The following is a 22,870-nucleotide window of genomic DNA, read 5'->3' on the forward strand; positions in this document are numbered from 1 at the left end:
CAAGGGTCACTGCAGACCCGCCTGTCATGCATACTGCTTAGTTACAGGACAAGACCACACATGCTTACCGGGGTCTCGCCTGCTGAATAATGATGAAGGGAGGTCTTAAGACCAAGCCATCCCTTGTACACCCTGACTTGAATAATCATGTTGAATATAGAAGACAAAGTCAGCAAGGGTATCACGATCGCGCAGCTGTGTCACGCGATATTTCTGTAAATGATCCTGTATATGTTCTGAATTATGGTCAGGGTCCCAAGTGAATCGCTGGTACTGTCATGGCCAAGGAGGGCAACAGAGTATTTATTGTCAAGCTCAAAAATGGGCAAACATGCAGGAAACATATGGATCAGACAAAGCCGTGGTACACAGACGAACCGGAACAATCGGAGGAAGAGACAATTGACGACCAACCAACCCACCCCCAGTCATCAGAGGACTCAGTTGTCATCAGTGAATCGGGACTTTCAATCCCTGACATGGCCATTGCCACTCCCACCAGGTCAGTCACCCAACCACCAGTCACAACAGACTCTGAACACTCATCCAAGGCTGGACTTGAAAAGAGATGGTCAACCCGGGAGCGTAAAATACCGGACCGTCTCAATTTGTAAAAGACTGTGTTAATATCTCAGAGATGGGGCATTGTCATGTATGTACTTTTGGGATCACTAGCCACTAGATGGCATCACTGTTGTGGGCCATTGGGCTGCACGCTCGTGTGCACAGCCCAAGTATAAAAGGCCAGCCATTTTGTATATTAGTCACTTTGGGCCTTAATAAAGCGGAGCCAAGGTCATACCTCTTGGAGTTAAACAGTATTCAGTCTAACAGTTACTGCATACACAACAGAGATGCAGAGATATTAGGACAGGTGACCAAAAGTTTGGTCAAAGAGGTAAGTTTTAAGAAGTAACTTAAAGGAGGTGAGAGAGGTTGAGAGGCAGAGAGGTGCAGGGAGGGAATTCCAGAGCTTATGGCCTAGGCAGCTGAAGGCACAGCTGCCAATAGTGCAGCTAATGAAATCCGGGCGGTAAAGAGGCCAGAACTGGAGGAGGGCAGAGATCTTGAAGCGTTGTAGCGCTGAGGAGGTTGGAGAGATAGGGAGGGACATGGAGCCAAAGTAGGTCAGCGAGTACAGGGCAATGGACTTATGCGAGTTAAGATATGTGTGGAAGAGTTTTGAATGAGCTCAAGTTTATGGAGCATGCCAGGTGGGTGGCCAGCCAAGAGCGCATTAGTTGAGTCTGGAGGTAACATAGCTGTGGATGAGGGCTTAAACAGCAGATATGTTGAGGCAGGGGCATAGACGGTGATTTTACGGAGGTGGAAGTAGGCAGTCTTAGTCATCATCTCGGGGTCAAATAGGGTGCAGAGGTTGCGAAGAGTTTGGTTCAACCTCAGACAGTGGCTAAGGAGGGGGATGGACTCGATGGCTAGAGAACGGAGTTTGAGGTGGGGACAATAGCGTCAGTTTTCCCAATTTTTAAATTGGAGGAAATTTCTGCTCATCCAATTGTGGGTGTCGGAGAAGTAGTGTGACAAACGAGAGGTGGTGGAGGGTTCAAATGGGGTGCTGGTGAACTACAGCTATGTGTTGTCAGCATGCATGTGGAATCTGACGTATTTTCGGATGTTGTCACCAAGGAGCAGTATGTCGATGAGAAATAGGAGGGGTCAAGGATAGATTCTTGGGAGACGTCAGAAGTAATTCTGCGGGAGAGGTAAGAGAAGTTGCTGCAGGATATTCTATGGCTACAACTGGATAGATGGGAATGGAACCAGGCAAGGGCAGTCCCAACTTGCAGGACAACAGAGGAGAGGCATTGGAGGAGAATGCGGTGGTCAACCATGTATAAGGCTGCAGTCAGCTGGAAAAGAATCAGGAGGGTTCGTGTACCACAGTCATACAGGATGTCACTTATGATAAGGGTCGTGTCAGTGCTGTGGGAGTGGTGGAAGACTGATTGGAATGGTTTAAACTTTATAGAGAAGAGGAGGATGAGGGGGCACTTGATAGAGTTTTTAAATAATTTTCCCATATGCGGAATTTAGATCCCAGAAAACTTCTACGGGTACAGGGTACACCTAAGCCAGGAGCAGTGTATACGAAGGCGCTGATTCACCAAGTTCACAAACTCTGCCAGCTCTTGGAAGCTGAACTGCAGCCTCAGAGCAGGGCGACAGTGCTACCAGTGGCGTCAAGCTGACCATGGCCCTGAATCTTTTTGCTAGCGGAACCTTGCAGACGGGAACAGGCGATATAGCTAACATCTCGATGTTCGCCATCCATCGCTGCATTCGGGAGGTCACAAAGGCTCTGTACACCAGGAGAAGGGACTTCATTTTCTAAACAGAGAGAAGCAGGAAGGTTTCCTCATAGTACAGGGTGCCATCGACTGCACACACATAGCTTTGTGGGTGCTACATATTAATACTGAGATGCAAAGGCTACCACTCTCTTAATGTGCATTTGGTGCGCGACCACGCCCAGCACATCATGATGGTGAATGTCCGTTATCCTGGCAGCAGTCATGATGCCTTCATCCTGCGCCAGTCCACTGTGCCAGCAATCTTCCTGCCACCACGTCCACCCCGAGGGTGCCTGCTCAGAGACAAGGGCGATCCACTCTACACCTGGCTGATGACTCCGCTCCACAACCCCACCAGTAGGTCCGGTGTGTCTAATTGTGGATGAGCCGGGGAGTTGACCCGGCTAACATTTATCCCTCATCCATCATCATTAAAACAGGTGTTCTGATCATTCAACTAATTGCTAATCATGGGTCCTTGCTGTGCAAACATTGGCTGCCATGGTTCAACAATGACTAAACTTCAAAAGTACTTCATTGTGCTGCACTTTGGGAAATTATTATGTCATGAAAGGTGCTTTATCAATGCAAAATTTATCCATTTCTCTCTCTCTCCCTCTTTGCTGAACTATTGTCACATCTTTTCATCTTTTTGTTGTACCCAATCAATAAGGTAACAGAACTAAAAGTGAGCAGAGATTCCTAATGATATTTAAAAATTAGATCACTGACCGTTGAATTCCTGCTGTTCACAATCTTTCTTGCGCTTTTCTGTAGAGATAAAAAGAAACAGCTGCAAATATTGGATAGCTGAAAAAAAATCTTTGTTTTTGTCAGAACATCAATTTTTTAGTTCTCATGACGGGTCCCGTAATATTAACTAATAATTTCTCTTTACAGTTGCTCATGCACTTGCTGTGTACTGACAGCATTTCCTGCTTTTATTTAAGTTGCACATTTTCAAACCATTGTGTTTAAAAGGCAGAGACTTTCAGTTTCTCCCAGTTTTACTAAACTACAGAAGGTGAAGGTGATGAGCAAATTATCAACATTCAACTGAACATGTCTTGCTTCTGGCAGCATTACTACCAACTTGCATTATGATGCAAGTATGCAGACAGAAGCAGCTCCAACTTAATACCATGTTTCGCTGCTCTCTGCATGTCATGGCTCAATGTGCAATTGCTTCAAGGCATCTGCAGCCACAAATTTGGTACCACCCGGTAACAACCACGAGGGAAAGGCCAAGCTGCCGACTCTGAGGGAGGGAGATGGGGTACTCACTGGATCACCAGGGAGCGGGGTGCCGTGGCAGCAGCCCAGCACACAAACGGAATGCTGGGCTGCAAGATCCCGGCACGGACCCTGCGATCTGCAATCCAGAATGCTGTGATAAGTTAGCCATTTAAATGTTTTTTACTGCCGCACCTCTCCTTTAATTTTTGCGCCGCAAACGGCCTACAGCTGTCACGGGCACTACGTTAAAGGCACTATATAAATACAAGTTTTGTTATTGTTAATGGTAAGATAAAAAGAAACATTGATATATGTTAGGGAGATGTCGGAGGAGAAAGTAGTTGCTAGTGAAATCCCACATGTGTTACTATTGGGGCTGCTGTTATTTTAAATTTCTATAAATGACTCAAAAGTTAGAATATTTCCAAAGTTTCAGATGACACAAAGGTGGGTTCAGTGGCCAATGATGCTAACCGATGTGTAAAAATCCAAAGCCATCCAGGCAGAGAGGGTCAATGCAGAGAGATGACAGGTGGCATTCAACACAGATCACTATAAAGCTTTGAGATGAAACAAGAATGTTGATTAAATATTAAATGGCAGCATGGTTGAGGTAACAGTGCAGAGTAGGGTCTTATGGATTGGTTGTGAAAATTGTCAGATCACAGCAGTTCATAGGTGGTTAATAAAACTAAAGTTGTATAGTTAACGATGTGACTAATAAGTACATAATTTTGTTTAACACTCGCATCCTCATGTTCAGAACATTGCATAGCATTACCTCATAGCTGCCAATAGTAGAGCAAACAAAATCAGAGGTGCACAAGAGGCCACAAATGGAGGAGTGCAGGGATCTCGGAGGGTTGTAGTGCTGGAGGAGATTACAGAGTTAAGTAGGGACATGAAGAGATTTGAACAAAGATGAGAATTTTAAAAACAAGGCATTGCCAGACTTGTTGCCAATGTAGGTCAGCAAACACAGGGTGATGGGACTTGGAGTGAGTTAAGATTTGGATGGCAGAGTTTAGAATGAGCTCAAGTTTAAGGAGGGTGCCAGGTGGGAGGCCGGCTAGGAGTGCATTGGGTTAGTTGAGTCTGGAGGCAAGATAGCCAAGGATGAGGGTTTGAGCAGCAGATAGGCTGAGGCAGGAGCATATATGGGTGATTTTACAGAGGTGGATGTCGGCAGTCTTGGTGATCAGCTCAGGGTCAAATAGGGTGCAGAGGTTGCAAATAGTCTGGCTCAAATCTCTGACAGTGGTTAAGGAGGGGGGCAGACTCGGTGGCTAGAGAACATAGTTTGTGGACAATGGCCGACAATTTGCTCACCTCGGCGGGTCCGGAGCGGCTGGTGTCGGTGGCAGGTCACTCCATCCCGCTGCCTAAAATGAACTTACCTCAATGAGGCTTGTTAAGCATATGGAGGGAGTCAGAGCATGCAGGGAGGTCCTCTTCCCTTCCAATGGGTGGAAGAGACCTCCACAGGAGACTAAGATATTGGTTGCACATTGCAGAGGAGGTCATGAGGATTGTCATCAGGAGGACCTGGGTGCAGTGACGCAAACATTTTAATGATCTCAATAGATCAGGAAATGTGAGTTTAAAGCCACGCTCGCCTTCATCCTGCTGCGCCTCTCATTACATCCCCATCACTCCGCCTTCCCTGCCCTACTCCTGCACCTCCTTACTCATACCAACTTACCTTGCACCTCCACCCATCCCGCTCTCTATCTACATGATCACATTCCCATCTCACTAGCCAATCCTCACACTCACCCTCATCCTCGTGCAATGAGATAACACTGGCTGGAGAGTTTGCTCCAAACACTTGCAGGTTGCATAATGCCCAATCTCTGTTGCAAATGGAGTAAGCAACTACTTCTGCACTTGGAAAGTGAACAGCTGTGAGGTGGGAGCTTTTATAACACATTTCAAGCAGTCAAATAATCAGCTGATTCAATGGCCATTCAACTCCCGCTTCAGGTTAACAGATGTGGTTCACGAGTAGTGTGGACCCAGTGGGTGAGCAGTTAAAGTTAAAAGGTAAGGTTAAAAGCATTATTATGGGTGTGTCAACAAGCCAAGAATCGCTTTAATTGGCTCGCCCGCCTCTGCGGCTCGGGTCTGAGACAAAGGCAAACAATCCCTCCTCATCTTTCTTGACTTGTCTGCAACCTTTGACATGGTTGAGCATTCCATCCTTCTCCAATGCCTCTCCACCGTCGTCCAGCTGGGTGAGACTGCACTCAGCTGGTTCCATTCTTATCTATGTAATCATAGCCAGAGAATCACCTGCAATGGCATCTCTTCCCACCCTCGCTACGTTACCTCTGGTGTCCCCCAAGGATCTGTCCTTGGTCCCCTATTTCTCATCCACATTTTGGCCCTTAACAACATCATCCAGAAACACAACGTCAGTTTCCACATGTACGCTGATGATACCCAGCTCAACCTCACTACCACTTCTATCGACCCCTCCATGGTCTCTAAATTGTCAGGCTCTTGTCCGACGTCCAGTTCTGGATGAGCAGAAATGTTGTCCAATTGAATATTGGGAAGACCAAAGCCATTGTTTTCAGTTCCCACCACAAACTCCGTTCCTTCGCCACCAACTCCATCCCTCTCCCAACTTCTGTCTGAGGCTGAACCACACTGTTCGCAACCTTGGTGTCATATTTGACCCGGAAATTAGCTTTTGATCACATATCTGCAGCATGACTAACCACCTCTGTTACATCGCCCATCTCCGCCCTTGCCTCAGCTCATCTGCTGCTGAAACCCTCATCCATGCCTTTGTTACCTCTAGACTTGACTATTCCAACGCACTCCTGTCTGCCCTCCCACATTGTACCTTACGTAAACAAAAGGTGATCCAAAACTCGGCTGCTCATGTCTTAATAGCTCAGCCATCAACCCTGTGCTCGCTGACCTACATTGGCTTCCGGTTAAGCAATGCCTTACTTTCAAAATTCTCATTCTTATTTTCAAATCCCTCCATGGCCTCACCCCTCTCTATCTCTGTAATCTCCTCCAGCCCCACAACCCCCGAAATGTCTGCACTCCTCTAATTCAGCACTCCTGAGGATCTCTGATTATAATTGCTCAACCATTTGTGGCCGTACCTGCTGTTGCCTAGGCCCCAAGCTCTGAAAATCCCTGCCTAAACCTCTCTACCTCTCTTTCCTCCTTCAAGACGCTCCTTAAAACATACCGCTTTGACAAAGCCTTTGGTCACCTACTTATGCAGCTCTGTGTCAAATTTTTATCACATAATACTTCTGTGAAGCGCTTTGGGATGTTTCACTACGTTGAAGGCGCTATATAAATACAAGTTGTTGTTGTTGAGATAACAGATGCGCTATTGTGAAAGGCATTATGTGGCGAGATGACAGCGGGTTCTTGACCCGCTCTCAAAAAAATCTACTTTCCTACTTGACCCACCACCGCTGACCCTCCCGGAAAATTCCACCCAATGGCTTCGGTCTTCCCAATTGTTAATTGGAGGAAATTTCTGCTGATCCAGTAGTGGATGTTGAACAAGCAAAGTGACAAATGAGAGGCAGTGGAAAGGTCGAGAGGGGTGATGGTGAGCTACAGCTGGGTGCGGTCAGCATACATGTGGAATCTGATGCTGTGTTTTCAGATGATGTCGCCGAGGGACAGTATGTAGATGATAAATAGGAGGGGCCAAGGATAGATCCTTGAGAGACGCCAGTGGTAATGGTGCAGGAGAGATAAGAGAACGTGTTACAAGAGATTCTATGACTACGACTGGATAGATAGCAATGGAGCCAGGTGAGTGCAGTCCCACCCAGCTGGACAACGGAGGAGAGGCGTTGGAGGAGGATGCTGTGGTCAATCATGTATAAGGCTGAGAACAAATGGAAAAGCATGAGGAGGGTTAGTGTACCGCAGTCACAGTCATATAGGATGTCATTTGTCACTTTGACAATGGTCGTGTCAGTGCTGTGGCTGTGGCGGAAAACTGATTGGAAAGGTTCAGACTTTACAGAGAGGAGGAGGATAAGGGGGCACTTGATAAATGATTTTCACATGTGTGCTGAATTTAGATCCCATAAATGATGGCATGATGGCCTGATGGACAGCAAACTGACTGATGTTGCTGGTCGATGGTTTGAGCCTGGAATGAGGTTGTGGCAGAAGTTGAGAGCCACCATTACCTTCATAGCCACAGCTGTGCCGTGTGTGCTGCAGTGTGAGGCTCCAATTTCTAATGCAACAGGGGGCCATACGTCAGTAACTTTGGGCCTTCTGAAGCTCAGCCTCCCCATACATTGCGTCTCTGCCTTGTTGAGGTGAAACATCCTGTTTCAAAAGATCCATATGCTGCACTGGTTCCTTTGCTAAGAGTGACCATATTTTCTAAACCTAATCCAGGGACACAGAGGGTGGGAGCACAGCAAAGTAGCCAGGACGGAAAATGTCAGTTGCGCAGCATAGTGAGGTAAAAAAAAGCCGAGATTTTAACAGTTGCAAATATACATTACTAATTGCAAAACAAATGTGCATATAATTACTGTGGCTGTGATGTCCCAATATTGAAGTGCATTCAGACACTTGACTCCCGCCGTAGAAACTGAGGACACACCTGACCTTCCCCAGTGACTGAGGAGGACACACCGTACCCCTTACCCCACTGCTCCCCAGTGACTGAGGTCACATCTTACCCCTCACCCCCCAGTGACTGAGGGCACATCATATCCCTCACCCCCCAGCGATTGAGGGCGCATCATACCCCTCACCCAATACCCTCCCCCCCCCTCCAGTGACCGAGGACACACCGTACCCCTCACCCCGCTCCCCTCAGTGACTGAGGAGGACACACCTTACCCCACACCGCCCCTCCCCGGAGTGACCTGATGTCGCCTCCCCCCAGCAAATGAGAACACACCTGACCTTCCCCACAACCGCACCCCTCCCCATGACTGAGAACATACCTCACCTCCCTCCAACGTCTGAAGACACACCTGAAGTCCCACTCCACCGCGACTGAGGACACACCTTACCCCCTCACCCCCACGACTGAGGTCACCCTGACCCACTCCCCCCAGTGTCTAGGATTAGGGTGCCTCCTTTCCCCTGGTGACGGTGCCTGAGCCCTTCCCAGCGGCCTCTCCCACACCTGCTCCAGTTGCCTTGCTCCCAGCAACATTCAGCGCCATCAATCCAGTTGCACAAACCCAGCTGGAGGCTCAGAAACACTGTACAGAAAGACTGCCCAGTCACACATACGTGGTGAATCAATCTGGCCATTGTATAAGTTGTTTAATTTAGCCGTAGAACCGCAAAGTAACAGCTCAGGCGGGTACACTCACTGCTCAGGGGTACACTTCACGGATAAGTTTTTGAACCGGGGACATTGCTTGCCCGAGGTCACACTACCTCATCTGAGGATTGTCCATGGAAAACGGGGACGTATGTTCATCCTAGCTTTACCGTCTTCTTTCATCCTGCACTGTCTGTTGCAGCCACAGCTGAGGTAGCCTCAATGGTAATCCCAGCATTCTTAGCTTTCTTGCTACTTCTCTCAAACTAGTCTATTCAATGTTCCCATTTCCATGATATCCCTCAACAATGAACTCCATTGCCTGGCAACACTGTCCTTCGTTTTACCTATCTTCAGTTCCAATCTGTGATGATTCACACAGATTAGCACTAGCCCGGTGCTATCACTGATGTGTTAGCTCACTTACTACTCCAGTACTATTCACTTCCCCGTTATAAAATCCACACATATTATTGGCCTTGGTCAGTTTCTGCTCCATCCAGTCTCAAGCCAGAATCATTTGGTTCAAGAACTCAGCCTTTATTCAGTCACAGCAACTTTACCTCTGAATCAGAAGTTTGTGGGTTCAAGTTTCACTCCAAAGATTTAAACAAGCAAACACGGCTGAGGGAATGATGTGCGTGCTATCTTTCACATGAGAAGTTAAACTGAGGTTGTGTCCGCTCTCGCAGGTGGGCATGAAAGATCGGTGGCTCCAATTGTGGATGAGCCGGGGAGTTGTCCCGGCTCGCATTTATCCCTCATCCATCATCATTAAAACAGGTGTTCTGATCATTCAACTAATTGCTAATCATGGGCCCTTGCTGTGCAACCATTGGCTGCCATGTTTCTTATTTTACAACAGTGACTATGTTTCAAAGTACTCCATCCTGAGGTGGTGAAAGGTGCTTTTTAAATGGAACATTGCTCTCTGTCTCACATGAGGCTCTATCTCTCCCTTTTATCCCTCAAGGCTTGTCACAACATTTTATCTTTCTGCTGTATTCAGTCAGTAAGGTAAAGGAACTAAAATAGAGCAGAGATTCCTAGTGACATTTAGAAATTAGATCACTAACCGTTGCATTTCTGCCGTCCAGAAAGATTGTTCGAATCTTCATCTGTAGAGATAAAAGAAACAGCTGTAAATGTTGGAAATCTGAAATAAACATTATATATTTGGTCAGACCCTCCCTTTTTTAGCTTTTATGAAGGGTCTTGTAAAGTTAACTAATATTTTTTCTTTACAGATGCTCATGCACCTGCTGTGTACAGACAGCATTTCCTGCATTTATTTAAGTTGCATATTTTCAATCTATTGCTGGGTGTTTAAAAGACAGAGACTTTCTGTTTTGCTACAGTGCAGAAGACGAAGGTAATGAGAAAATGATCAACATTCAGCTGAACATGTCTTGCTTCTGGCAGCATTACTACCAAGTTTTAAAAGCGCGGATGCTCTTCCCTTTAAGTGAAGGGGAGAGCCGAGGTGACGTGACGCCGTGATGTCATAATCGCAGTGAGGATTCCGCACCGCCCCCAACTTCTGCCCCTCAGTTGCTGTCACCACCACGTTTTTGCCCCTCTGGTGTCGTCACCGTCCCCGTTATGACCGACTGATAGATCAAAACAAAAAAAAAAACAAAGAGCGCAATTTTGCAAAAGAGTCGACCTAAACCGCAGCTGTGGTAAAAAAACATCGAAATGGAGTGGGCACGCCCTGTTTCGGGCCGGGGGAATTTGTACCCCTTTCTGTTTCACACAGTTTTGCTACAGTGCAGATCAACATTCAGCTGAACTTGTCTTGCTGTTGGCAGCATTACTACCAACAGAAACAGCTCCACGTTATTTCCAGGCTGTCTGCCCTCCATGTGTCATGGCTCAATGGGCAATTGCTTTACGACATCTGGGCCATGAAATTGTCTTGCGCCTCGATTGGGGATGGTAACCCTCTGGTGCCGGGACATTTGGTGTCCGGCGCAGAAGTCCCACCCCTGCCGCGGAATTTCCCTTACCACCCCTCAAAGGAAGAGGAGCGCAATCTTACGCGCTTCACTTCCTTTGGAGGCGGTAACCAGGACTCGACTGAGGTGCTGAAGGAAGCACTACGCGGATGCTCCACATAGCACTGACATGCTTCAACGCCTCTCGCCTTCAATTAAAGGGGAGGGTCTCTGCCATGCTGGAGCCGACTCGAGAGTCAGCAGGCAAAACAAGATGGTGGCCCGTGGCGCTGGTACCGTTCCCTTTAAGAAGCGCCCCGAGAGCGAATGCCCGCCAGCTTCGTGACCCACGGGGCAATTACCCCCGCAGTCATTAATGGGTTGGCGTGGGGTGGTGAGGACTCAGGCCAGCGCCTTCGCAAACGCCGCGCAATTTCCTGGGAGGCGGTAGTGCCGCCCTCCCCCGGGTGAAAAGTGTTTTGCTAATGAGGCTATAAATGGGGCAATTTCGCTCTCCTGCTGTCCATCCCATGAATTGTCTCCCAACAGGCCCACAGAGAGAGGAGAGCCTCAGAGGAGTGATCAAAACTAAATAGGGATGGCACACAGAAAGTTTTTTGGCATAATAAATACGATAACAGATTGCCATCCCTATTTGAAAATGCCATATGAAAAATTAAACACACTCTGACTATTCTGGTTTGCATTATCACATTTGCATTGTGTTTTCCCTGCAGAGATGAAAAAAATGATTTACATACATAAGGGAGAGGTCTGACTGGAAAAATTTGCCAGTGAAAATACACAAGGGTTACTTTTGAGGCTGCTGTCATTTTCTATTTCTATTATTGACTCAAAATTAAGAATATTTCCAAGGTGTCTAAGTTACAGATGACATCAAGGTGGGTGCAGTGGCCAATGACGCTAAGCAATGTGCAAAAATCCAAAGCCATCTGGGCAGGGAGGGTCAATGGTAGAGAGGTGACAGACGGAGTTCAACACAGATCAGTATAAAGCTTTGCGGTCAGGTCAATGAAACTAGAAAGTCGATTACATATTATATGACAGCATGGTTAAGGTGACAGTGCAGAGTAGGGTCTTGTGGATTGGGGTGGATTGGATTTGAAAATTGTCAGATCACGCTGTTCACAGGTGATTAAGAAAGCTAAAGATGTGTTGCTGAGGATGTTACTAATAAGTACATCATTTGGTTTAATATTTTCAATGTTCAATGCCTTTCATAGCATCACATCAATGTTTTTCTGTACTTTCTCCAGCTCTACAACACTCTTAGAACTCTGTGTTCCTCCTACTCTGGCCACTTTATATAGAATTACATAGATTATAAAGCACAGAAACACATCATTTGGCCCAACCAGTCCATGCTGATGTTTATGGTCCACTCGAGTCTCCTCCCATCATTCCTTATCTAACTCTATCAGCATAACCCTCTATTTCCTTCTCCCTCATCCGGGGCGGAATTTTCAATACCGAGTCAGGTCGGTGCTTGCGGGCCGCATAGCAGGTCGATACTGTGATGTATTGATCAGTCCACTCCTCAGAGTGTCTTTCGCGTAATGGCCCATATTAAGACAGATAAGCGCATTTTCTGGCCCTATGAAATGGTGCAAGACTGATAACATCATCGATGATTCATTTCCACCGGGGATATTTAAAGCAGCCTTGGCCAAATCGCATTTTCAGCTTCATGTAGGAGTGTGGAGGGAGTATGGGAGAGGAGTGTGTTGTTGCTGGGAATAGAAAAATGAGTTCACAAAGGCTGCACTCTGCTTTTCCGATGACTCCCTACATATTCTTAGCACATAGGGAAATTCTCTTCCCTGCTGATAGATGATAGAGACCTCCCCAAGAAACCAAAAGAGCTGGCTCCAAATTGCTGAGGAGGTGAACAGCAGGGATGTCGTAAGGAGGACCTGGTTCCAGTGCAGGAATAGCTTCAATGATCTGACACGATCAGGAAAGGTGAGTGCAAAGCCACACTCATCCTCATCCTAACGTGCATGTTAACACATCCCCACCACTCTGCCTTCCCAAGCCTATTCTTGCACATCATTCCTCATACCAACATACCTTGCACGTCCACCCATCCCTCTCTATCTCTCTACATACTCACATTGCCATCTGACTAACCACCCCCGCACTCCCCCATATCCTAATGTAATTGTAGCAAATAACACCACTGAAGGAGGCCATTTGCCATTGGCACCACACTCCCTCATAGTCACCCTCTACAGATGTACTCCACATATTCCTTACACTCAGGCCATCACTCTCACGCAAACTCCACTTCTTTCCCTCTTTGCAGGAGAAGAGAGTGCACAACAACAGGGAGAGAGAGAGATCTGGAGCTGGCCCTCCATCCTTCAGCAGTAACTGCAGCAGGGAAGATTTCAAGAGTTGTGGATCTGCTGGTGGTGGGATACGGAGAGAGGGATTCATATCAGCAACCTGGTGACAGAATTATGTCTCATACAGCCACATGGCACACAGCACTCACATATGGGGATTGATGTCAGCAGCCAGTGAACGCTCACCATGTGCATAATGGTATCGTTACCCACTCTTAATAGAATATTTCTAAATTATCTCTTTATTCTCCCACAAGTCCATCAAGAGCCCCTCATCCCTGCCCCCTCCGGCCACTGTACAGATGGAGGAGGAAGACGATCCCTCTGAGGTGCCTCCACCCTCTGAGGGTGAACCGTCAGCCGACCCAAGTGCACCCAGCACCAGGGCAGATACTCACAACTCGGTGGGTCCCATGCGAAATCGAAGTGTTGTCACCTGGTTTCTCACAAGTCACAAGTGAGCAAGAGCAGATGGTGCTGACAGGGACAGCAGTGGAGACTCCTCGCAGGAGGGCGCAGGACACTCCAAGCTCTGCTCAGCTGCATGCAGATGCTGAGCCTCAGGGGCCATCGAGAAAGATGGCGATCCTGGAGGGGCAGCAAGAAATGCAGGAGGCTCTGACAGGTTTTGCAGCCGCGATCTCTGCAAATGTGCAGAGAATGGAGGAGTCCCTCTCCAGTATGAGCACCACCATGTCTCAGGCAATGGCGATGATGTGCTCTCCCATGGAAAGGATGGCCACTTGCAAGGAGCAGCTAATATGCTACTCACTTGAGCACATGCTGCTTATGGAGAATGGATGCCAGTGGCTCATAGACCTCCTCTCTCGGAGGGATCTAAATGTAGACTTGGGTCCTCATTGCCTGACTGCTGTGCAGCAAGGTGCACTCCTTGCTCGCAGGGAAGTACGGGTGGCCCATGAGAGGGATGATGGTGAGAGGGGATATGGAAGTGGGGGCTCTTCTCAAAGGGCTCACACTTATCCCCCATTGCCACCCCATCAGTCAGAGCACCAGAAGTTTTCTCAGATCGTAATGGCTGAATCTGCCCCTGCACAGTCACAGGGGGAGCAGACTTTGGCGGGGTCCTCCCAGGCTCCAAAACCCAGAGGACGTCTGCCAAAAGTGTCGAAGTGCTCACAGCAGGAAAGTGAACAACCTGTCTCTAACTCTGCTGAAGCCACAGTGGGTGCATCTTGCAGAAGCAGAAGTATAAGAAAAAAGGTACAAATGTAGGTGCCTAAAGTTAAGCACATGAGTGTATAAAGAAGTGTTATTGTTTAGGTTCCGTTACTGTTTATTTTCACCACTTTCCGGACCTGCCCATTTCTGTCTCCTAATTTGGAAGTGGCTTTGTGAGTTGAAGCGAATGGTGAGATATAACATAACCTCCAGCAATGAGGGTCAGTGTGAAACATAGAAATTAGGTGCAGGAGCAGGCCATTCGGCCCTTCGAGCCTGCACCGCATTCAATAAGATCATGGCTGATCATTCAACCTCAGTACCCTTTTCCTGCTTTCTCTCCATAACCCTTGATCCCTTTGGCTGGAAGGGCCATATCGAACTCCCTTTTGAATATATCTAACGAACTGGCCTCAACTTTCTGCAGTAGACAATTCCATAGGTTAACCACTCTCTGAGTGAAGAAGTTTCTTTTCATTTCTTACCCCTTATTCTTAGACTGTGACCCCTGGTTCTGGAACTCCCCAGCAACGGGAACATTCTTCCTGCCTCTAACCTGTCCAATCCCACCAGAATTTTATATGTTTCTATGCGATCCCCTCTCATTCTTCTAAACTCCAGTGGATACAAGCCCAGTTGATCCAGTCCTGCCACCCCAGGAATCAATCTGGTGAACCTTCGCTGTACTCCCTCAATAGCAAGAATGTCCTTCCTCAGATAAGGGGACCAAAACTGAACACAATATTCCAGGAATGGCTTGTTCAATGTAGGGATGCGTTATAGTGTTGTTGAGGGGGGAGCTTGGCATGTGGTAACCATATGGGTGCCATGTAGGAAATTAATAAATCTGGCCATGATGAGGCCATACCAGACATCCCAGACAGAAATGTGCTCTGGTCCTGGCATCTGGAACTCCAGTTCCTCCTGCTCCTCTTGTCTTTCAGCTGATGTTCCTCCTCATCCTCTGAAGTGGTTGTGTGCTCTGCACCTTGTTCCTCACGTAGCGCTAATCCTCGTTGCTGTGCCAAGATGTACAATATGCAGCAAACAATGATGATTCTGGAGACCCTGGCTGGTGCGTCCTGAAGGGCTTCTCCAGATCTGCCAAGACATCTGAAGTGCATCTTGAGAATGCCTGCTATTTGTTCAATGACACATCTGGGAGACATGTGGCTTTCATTATAATGCTCCTCGGACTCATTGCTTCGGCTCCTCAGAGGTGTCGTAATCCACGTCTTCAGTGGATAGCCCTTGTCTCCAAGCAGACAACTGGTAAGAGTATTTGGCAGTGTGAAGAACTGCGGGAGTGTGGACTGGCGCAGGACGTAAGAGTAAAGACAACTGCCAGGGAATCTGACACACACATGCATGGTGATCTTCCTATGGATGCGGACCAGCTGAACATTGAGGGAGTGGAAGCCCTTGTGGTTCACAAAGACTGCTGGGTGATGATGAGTGCAGTCGAAGATGCCCTGCACCTGTGGGAAGCCAGCCAGAGCAGCAAAGCCGAGCGGCCGCTCAGTAACAATGCTTTCATCAGTGACAAAGTTCACATAATTGGCTGACTTGTTAAACATGGCATCGGTGACCTATGTGACACATTTGTGGAAGGCCGTCTGCGAGATGCCGCAGATTTCTGCTGAAGATCCCTGGAAGGAGCCTGAGGCGAGGAAGTTGAAGGCGCTGGTGACTTTGACAGCCACTGGAAAGGAGTGTCCACCCGGTCCTCTGGGCTGCAGATCTTGCTCCAGAAAGCTGCAAATATCTGCGATGACCTGTCGCGATCGCCTGAGCCTCCTTTGACACTGCTGCTCAGTCATGTTGAGGAAGCTCATCCTCTGCCTGAATACCCAGTGTTAGAGGTATCACCTCTGGCACAGTGCAGCCCTGTGCTGATGCTCTCTGAACTGTGGAGCATCAGCTCGTTGAGAAGGTTGGTGGTGGTGTTGCTGCTGCTACTGGTGTAAGGAGTTAATATTTCCACAGAAATCAATAACCACAGAAGCTACCTCTGTTAAAAGCTTCTTTCCTGTAAAACACAATCAGAGGCCCTGCCTTTGAAGCTAGACTAGTCAATGGTTTCACGGAGTCGACAATTGTAATAATTAATGGCTTAGTTCCCTGTAAAACACAGATACCAGTTTCTGTAACGCCTTTATAGTGAAACTTTGTCTTTAGTGTCAGATATTTTAATCAACTTATGAAAACGGCCATTATAATCATGAATGCTCCCTGTCTGGATCTCAGTCACAAAAGACAAAAAAGATGGGAACCGATCATGGGATTGGAAGACGATAATTCAATCATCAACACAACGAGGCAAAGCTCAGGCGGCCAGCAATCAAGAATGTGATGACTGTATATTGAAAGTGGGTATAAGAACATTGACTTCCAGACCCCTCGTCACACGGAGGAGGCGACTTCAGGGAAGGAAGAGAGGGTGTCTATAAAAACATCCCACATCACTGCGTTCCGTGTCCTTGGTTGTATGGGAAGTAAAGCCTGTATTTAACCAAGACTTCACTGTCCCAAGTTTGTATAATGCGTGTGTGTGCGTGCTTAACAAACTGTTCTGGTTTACTAAAGCAAGTAACCTTGTCTTCATCATTTATGTCAGTTGAACCTAAGTAAATAAGGGCACTTAAAATACTCTACACTGGTGTGCTTGGTGCTGCTGGTGGTTGGGTCCATCCTGGTCTGATTGTGAGGACCAAGGTGAGACAGTATAAGCGGCACTCATGCTGATGTAATTGATGGCAGGTAAAGTAGAGATCAGAAGACCAATCTGTCAATGCTGTGATAGTTACCAGCAATGTGGTGAGAGTGGCTTCCAAAGTTGCAGAAAAGACTTATAAACTGCTGACAACTAACTCTGTGCTCAAAATGGAGTCAGCAAGAGCCTTTCACTTCGGCAAGTAATGAGGTGTCATGTGGGAGTATTTATTTGGATTTCCATGCTCGCTATTAATGACCTCACTGAATGGCCACTGAGCTTCCGGTTCCTGAACTGTTTGATACCCGCGGTCATCCAGTAAAAATCCAAAGCTCTGGTTAAAATCCCTGTTAAGGTTCTTACAGGGATTTCATGAGCTTAATTAGGTCACCCACCTCAGCCGTTCAGGTCCGTGGCATGCTGGTATCGGTGCCCGAATTGAAAAGGTGCGAGGAGATGGGATGATGGTATGTTCCCAGCACACTTGGAATTTCTGCAACTATTACAGCTGACCTGTCGCCAAACCAAGATGCCCAGCAGCGTGAAAATTATGGCCATACTTTTCTAGTCTCCCCTTAAATGCATCTGTACGTTTAACCTCATGCCGTTCCTGTGGCAACCAATTCCATATTTTCACCACTCTCTGTAAAGAAGTTTCATCTGAATTTCCTTTGATTTCTTGGTGATTATCTTATATTGATGACCACTGATTTTGCTCATCCGCACAAGTGGAAACATGTTCTGGGAGCAAAATTGGCCCCTTTTATAGCCTCGTTCGTGCCTCCAGGGCGGGGTGCTAACTGGGCGGAGGAGATTTTTCACCCCCAGAAAATTGTCTGGGATTTTTTAGAGGCGCTGGCATGGCAGTGCCACGCCTCGTGGTTAACATCCCGGACCGGCGCACAACTAGCAATGACATCTTTGCCATGTGCAGCGATCCCTTAATGCCCCACAGAGGAAATTGCCCCGCAGGCCGCGACGCTGATTCGAGTGGATGTCAATGGCAACTTCGTGGGTCGCGAAGCTGGCCAACATCCACTCTCGGGGTGCTCCTTAAAGGTGAATGCGCTAGCGCCCCAGTCCGCCATCTTTTCTTGCCTGCCGACTCTCAGGTCGGCTCTACGATGGCGGCCCTAGTGTAAGTGTTCAAAGGGTTATTTCCCAAGGTTTTCGAGGCCTCGAAGTAGGGTCCAAATACCTAAGGGTTTTCTTGGCAGTGACCGGTGCCAAATCGGCCCTGTCTTGCTTGCTGCGTTACGGGTTGGTTTTCCGCAGAGACCGATGCCAATAGGTCTCTCACAGTTATCCAATCTGCTGTTTATGATTTAACACCCGCTTCTAGCAAGCATACCAACCCTGTCCTTATGCTCGGATGAAAAAAGTTACAACAGATTGTCTTATAGTGAGACACGAACCAACGTTTCAAGTTCAAAATCATACAAGGTTTATTTCAGCAAATTAACACCTCCACTCCACTCGCCAGATGCTTGTGAAGTAGAACCACACAGTACAGTAATACCCAGTAAAACAGTACACTTTCCTTGTCAGCCTTACAACAGACCAACTCTTCCCGTGGGCTAACCCCTCTCGGGGCCCACCTAACTCTAAACCCCTCTCTGGTTTCGTTATGGCACACTGACACTGTTGCGTATTGAGTAAGAGTCAGACTGAACACTGTGAGCTCAAAGTAAAGTGTGACCTTAGTCTTTTATTGCAGGTCTCCAGAGTGCCTCTCCAACCTGTGAGGCCGCCTTAAATACCTGTGCTCCCAAGGAATTATGCGATCACTTGGGACTCCAGGGGATGAGCCCTCTGGTGGCTGTACAGAGTAAATGCAAGTTTACATCTATAACAACACTCTCCCCGCAAGGTCAATAGTGTAACTATTTACAATGTGATTCGATCTGGGGCCTTTCTTGTCCTGGTTGATCGTCTCGGTGTGAAAGCTGGTGTTATTGAATCATTTGTTGGGCCCTCGCTGGGCTGCTGTGCAGCTGGCCTTGCTGGACTGCCTGGTGTGTTGGGTCCTGCTGGGCTGCTGTGGATGATGGGTTCTGCTTCGTGGTCTACCGTGGTGCCGGTTGCCACTGGTGTGTATGTTGGGGGATCAAAAAAGGTAGGGTCCAAGGTCGGTTGCTCAGGATACATAACAACATTCCCCCCTAAAGTCAATAGTGTAACTATTTTCAATGTGAGTCGATCTGGGGCCCTTCTTGCCCTGGTTGATTGTCTCGGTGTGAAAGCTGGTGTTGTTGAATCATTTGCTGGGCCCTCGCTGGGCTGCTGTGCAGCTGGCCTTGCTGGGCTGCCTGGTGTGTTGGGCCCTGTACGGCTGCTGTGGATGATGGGTTCTGCTTCGTGGTGAACCATGGTGCCGGTTGCCACTGGTGTGTATGTTGGGGGATCAAAAATGGTAGGGTCCAAGGTCGGTTGCTCAGGATAGTCCGTGAATCTGAGTTTGATTTCGTCCAAGTGTTTCCGGTGAATGAGTCCATTTGAAAGTTTGACCCGAAACACCCTGCTCCCCTCTTCGGCCACGACAGTGCCGGGAAGCCACTTGGGACCTTGTCCATAATTTAATATAAATACAAGATCAGTGATTTCAATCTCACGTGACACATTTGCGCTATCATGGTATGCATTTTGTTGAAGCCGCCTGCTCTCTGCCTGTTCATGTAGATCAGGGTGAACTAACGAGAGCCTTGTCTTAAGTGCTCTTTTCATGAGCAGTTCAGCAGGTGGGATTCCAGTGAGTGAGTGTGGTCTCGTGCGATAGCTAAGCAGGACTCGAGATAGGTCAATCTGCAGTGAGCCTTCAGTTGCCCTCTTCATGCCTTGCTTGATGGTTTGCACTGCTCTCTCTGCCTAACCATTGGACGCTGGCTTAAACAAGGCAGATGTGACATGTTTGATCCCGTTGCGGGTCATGAATTCTTTGCACTCAGCACTGGTAAAACATAGCCTGTTGTCGCTCACTAGGACATTGGGTAGGCCGTGTGTGGCAAACATGGTCCGTAGTGGCAGCGGACGTGCCAGCTGACATTATCTCAAATTCAATCCACTTGGCGTACGCGTCTACAACCACAAGGAACATTTTACCCAAGAACTGGCCTGCGTAGTCGACATGTACCCTCGACCACGGTTTGGAGGGCCAAGACCATAAACACAGCGGCGCCTCCCTGGGTACATTGCTTAACTGCGAGCATGTATTACATCTGTAAACACAGGACTCTAAGTCCGCATCGATAACGGGCCACCGCACGTGAGATCTGGCTATCGCTTTCATCATTGTGATGCCTGGGTTGGTACTATGGAGATCATTGATGAAGGTTTCTCACTACTCGATTACCCCACAGAAGGCAGTCTGCCTGTATAGACATTTCATCTTTGCACCGCTGGAACGGCTATATCTCTTCCTGCATTTCCACTGGGACACTGGACCAGCTCCCGTGAAGCACACACCTTTTGACTAGGGATAATAAGGGGTCCTGGCTTGTCCAGGTTTTGATCTGCCGGGCCGTGACAGGTGATTGCTCACTCTCAAATGCTTCCGTAACCATGGCTAAATCTGCGGCCTGCACCATTTCCACCCCCGTGGTGGGCAATGGCAGCCTACTGAGAGCATCAGCGTAGTTTTCTGTGCCTGGCCTGTGGCGGATGGCTTCGTTTATATGCGGACAACATGAGCGCCCCTCTCTGGATGTGGGTCGAGGCGTTGGTATTTATCCCTTTACTCTCAGAAAATAGGGATATGAGTGGCTTATGGTCAGTTTCCAATTTGAATTTTAGCCCAAACACGTATTGATGCATTTTCTTTACCCCATTGACACACGCTAACGCATCTTTCTCAATCATGCTGTAGGCTCTCTCAGCCTTAGACAGGCTCCTGGATGCATAAGCAACCGGTTGCAGTTTCCCGAAATCATTAGCTTATTGCAATACACACCCAACGCCATATGACGATGCATCAAATGCTAGTACCAAACGGATCATACAACACAAGCAATTTGTTTGAACATAACAATTTTCTCGCTTTTACAAAGGCATTTCCTTGGCTTTTGCCCCAAACCCATTTGTCCCCTTTTCGTAGTAAGACATGCAGTGGTTCTAACAGTGTGCTGAGGCCCGGTAAGAAATTACCAAAGTAGTTCAGGAGTCCCAGAAACGACGGCAGCTACATCATGTTCTGTGGCCTCGGTGCATTCTCGATTGCCTCCATCTTCGCATTGGTGGGCCTGATGCCGTAGGCCGCAATCCTCCTTCCTAAGAACTTCACTTCAGGCGCCAGGAAAATGCACTTCGAGCAATTTAACCTGAGCCCCACACGGTTGAGTCGACTAAGAACTTCCTCCAGGTTCTGCAGAGGCTCGACTGTGTTCCGATCTGTGACGAAGATGTCATCCTGGAAGACCACGATGTGCGGGACCGACTTCAGTAAGCTTTCCATGTTTCTCTGGAATATCGCCGCTGCTGATTGGATTCCAAACGGGCATTTGTTATAAATAAAAGGACCTATGTGCATGTAAATGCAGGTGAGGGCCTTCGATGATTCCTCCAGTTCCTGTGTCGTGTAGGCTGAAGTCAGATCCAGTTTCGTGAACGTCTTTCCTCCCGCCAGCGTTGCAAAGAGGTCGTCAGCCTTTGGTAGTGGGTATTGGTCCTGCAGGGAGAAACGATTGATAGTTACTTTGTAATCGCCACAGTTTCTGACGGTGCCGTCTCCCTTGAGGACTGGGACGATGGGACTGGCCCATTCGTTGAATTCGATCAGTGAAATGATGCCCTCTCTTTGCAGCTGGTCTAGTTCGATCTCTACCCTTTCGCTCATCATTTACGGTACTGCTCTCGCCTTCTGATGGATGGGTCATGACCCCGGAATTAGGTGGATCTGCACTTTTGCTTCTTGGAATTTCCCGATGCCTGGTTCGAACAGCGAAGGAAATTCGTTTAAGACCTGGGCACACGAAGGGCGATCGCGCTCGGACATCGTCCCAGTTCCAGTGTATCTTTCCCAGCCAGCTCCTGCCGAGCAGTGTGGGACCCTCACCCGGTACCACCCAGTGTGGTAGTTTGTGCACTGCTCCATCGTACACCTTTACGGTAGCACTGCTGATTACGGGAATCAGTTCTTTTGTGTAAGTTCTTAGTTTCATGCGAACTGGAATTAAGACTGGCCTTTAGGCCTCGTTGCACCACAACCTTTCGAAAGTCTTTTTGCCCATGATGGACTGGCTCGCACCTGTGTTCAGGTCCATTGACACCAGAAGTCCATTTAGTTCAACGTTCAGCCTTATCGGGGGACACTTTGTGGTAAATGTGTGCACCCCGTGTGCCTCTGCCTCCTCCGTCTGAGGCTCTGGTTCATCGTGATCCTCTGTGGATCTGTCTTCCTCTGCCACATGGTGGTTTGCAGGTTTAACAGGATTAGCAGCTCGCCTGCACATACATTGGAGGTGTCCAATTGTTCCAAAACCCCTGCAAACGTACCCTTTGAATCGGCATGAATGGAAACGATGATCAGCCCCGCAGCGCCAACAAGGTGTTAATGGCCTTGCATTCATCACCCTTGATGGTGGACTCTGAGACGTCTGCGGACGTGCAGCTGCAGACATGTGTGACCTGCCCTGTACGTTACGATTTGAAAACAACATCACTTTGTTCACAGTACTTGTAGCAGCACTTGTGTGCTGAGAGATTTGCTTAGTATTGTCACTGGTGGCAATGAACACCTGGGATATTGCTATGGCCTTACTCAAGGTTGTGGTCTCTCGTCAAAAGTTTGCGAAGTATGGTTTCGTGGCCAATGCCAAGTACGAAAAAGTCTCTGAGCGTGT

The 22,870-nt window shown here is 48.0% G+C and overlaps 1 long non-coding RNA gene across 1 annotated transcript in view; it reads right to left on the bottom strand.

Annotated features, from left to right (window-relative positions):
- LOC139278244 (uncharacterized) overlaps positions 1–22,870 on the bottom strand; it is a 76,405-nt gene that overhangs the window by 11,372 nt on the left and 42,163 nt on the right. The window contains exons 3-4 of the long non-coding RNA XR_011596223.1: positions 9,912–9,953; positions 3,045–3,083 (exon numbers count right to left, since the gene is read on the bottom strand). This is a non-coding gene — a long non-coding RNA (uncharacterized lncRNA). The remainder of the gene's footprint in view (positions 1–3,044; positions 3,084–9,911; positions 9,954–22,870) is intronic.

The sequence above is a fragment of the Pristiophorus japonicus genome, chromosome 13 (genome assembly GCF_044704955.1).
Source record: "Pristiophorus japonicus isolate sPriJap1 chromosome 13, sPriJap1.hap1, whole genome shotgun sequence".
Taxonomy (NCBI): Eukaryota; Metazoa; Chordata; class Chondrichthyes; family Pristiophoridae; genus Pristiophorus; species Pristiophorus japonicus.